The sequence below is a fragment of the Elephantulus edwardii genome, unplaced genomic scaffold (assembly GCF_000299155.1).
Source record: "Elephantulus edwardii isolate Elephantulus edwardi_28Jun2011 unplaced genomic scaffold, EleEdw1.0 scaffold00003, whole genome shotgun sequence".
In the NCBI taxonomy this organism is placed as follows: Eukaryota; Metazoa; Chordata; class Mammalia; order Macroscelidea; family Macroscelididae; genus Elephantulus; species Elephantulus edwardii.
The window spans coordinates 13,608,170-13,610,299 of NW_006399753.1; positions in this window are offsets into that span (position 1 = coordinate 13,608,170).

The following is a 2,130-nucleotide window of genomic DNA, read 5'->3' on the forward strand; positions in this document are numbered from 1 at the left end:
TTTAGGGCTGTTGTGCATAGGGTCGCTATGAGTCGGAAACGACTCGACGGCACATAACAACAACAACAACAGCCTTTGGCTTGGCAGCACAACTTCTTACCCACTAGGCCACCAGAGCTCTCTTTGTAGTCAATGCTTATTGTCGTTGTAAACCATTGAGTCACAGCCAGTGAGTTTTCAGAGGCAGCAAATCACATTTTCTCCTGCAGAGCAATTGATGGATTCGAACCATGTGCCTTTAGATTGGCAGAGCAGCTCCTTACCTCTAGGCCACCAGAGCACCTTGTAGGCAACTAGTTCTAAATGTTAGCCCAACATTTCCGCATTCACTTGACAGTATCTGGAGGAAGTTTAGATGCTCATTAAGTCAGTGGATATAGGCTGGAGATGCTGCTAAAGGTCCTACAATGCCCTCGAAGTCCTCCCAACAAGGATCTAAACAGTGGTGATGTTGAGAAATGCTTGTTTCTACTCCATGACTCTGCTGTGCACTTGGTATATGGCATTGGACCAGTCGTACGCCCCTCTGGACCCTGGTGCGTGCTTTCTCCTAGCTTCCACTCAGGGAGCCAGGGGCAAGCTCTGCTTTAGGGGCGAGCTCCCTGCCGCTGGCCTGAGAGGCAATACATGCGCAGGGACATCTCAGACCTAAGCCTCCTGTTTGGCTGAGAGCAGGTCACGTTCACATCCTGTCTTGCCACTGACATCCTTTTTCACACATGGTAGAGAAACTATTTCGTGGCCAAGCCATACAGTCTAGTTGGAAAGACCCAGCCACAAGACAACCAGCTGGCCTGTGGCTAAACAATGCCCCACAGTGTCGTGTGTCTCTGTGAATCTCATGATTGAGCCAATGAGTGAGTTACAAACACACTCAAGAAAAGAGCAATTGAGAAAGGAAATGTCAAGACAGACGCACAGCTCATTATTCTCGTGAGATAAGAAAGAATGATCCAGATAACTGTTAAATAGGTCATATGGAAATCACCCAACCCCAGAATGCCCACTGAAGGTGAGCCTGCAGAATTTGACTGATTTCATGCCATGGCTTTGTGTAAACTGTTGTTGCTGCCGTTAGGGGCTGTTGAACGGGCTACGTCTTACAGCTGTTGTTATGTACATAGGGTTGGAACTCACTCAGAGCTGACCCTCTAACAGGTTTTCAGAGACGGTAAGTCACATGGGAGGAGATTGCTCATCTTTCTCCTGTGGAGCAGCTTGCAGATTCGAACCACATACCTTGGGGTGTGCAGCCCAATTCCTTACCACTAAGCCACCAGAGCTGCCTGACTCAGAACTAACTGCTGTTAATTGAGCATCTACTGAGGGACAGGCTCTCGACTAGGCTTTTAAAACAAATTATTCACTTTACTTTTTAAGTCCTTTACAACTCTGGCAAATTGTCCTTTCTGAGAAGATTAAAGTGAAACAAGATAATCACAGAAGGAAAGATATTGTATGAATTCACTTATTTTTTATTATTTAATTTCTTGTTTTTATACTAGTTTGTTTACAATATATTCTAATTTTGTAAATAAGCCAGAATTCACTTATATTTTTAAAACCAGACAAAAGAAGAAAAGGCAAATGTATAGAGAACAAGATTTGTTGGTGGACACCAGGGTGAGAGGAAGCGGAATGGAGCAATTAACTGTGATAGAAAAACCATGTTTGAAATGGTAGAGTTGTACAGACAATTATTGTAACAATTGTCAATAAATCACACATCCATAAAAAGACAAATTGGCAAAAGTTTTGTGATAACTACAATTACAATAATGAGGGTGAAAGACAGAGAACGAGATACAACTGCTGAGACTGTGTGTTTATATAATCAAAACTGTACAGAATCTTATTTTTTTATGTGGAGGTTTGGGTCATGGTGCCATGGGGTGTTCTAATTAATTGACCTAATAATATGTTAAATGCTTCTGTTCTACCTCCAAGTTCATTGTACTGTAAAAGGGCCTTAAAGGCCTGTAAATGGTCATCCAAGGCCCTACAATTGCTCTCTATTTACCTTCCACAGCAGAGGGAAAAAGAGAGCCAGGAAGAGGAAGCGGCTGTGGAATGCATGGCTCACTGTCTCCATGAACAGCTGCGTCTGTTACCATGAGACGAGAAGAAGTG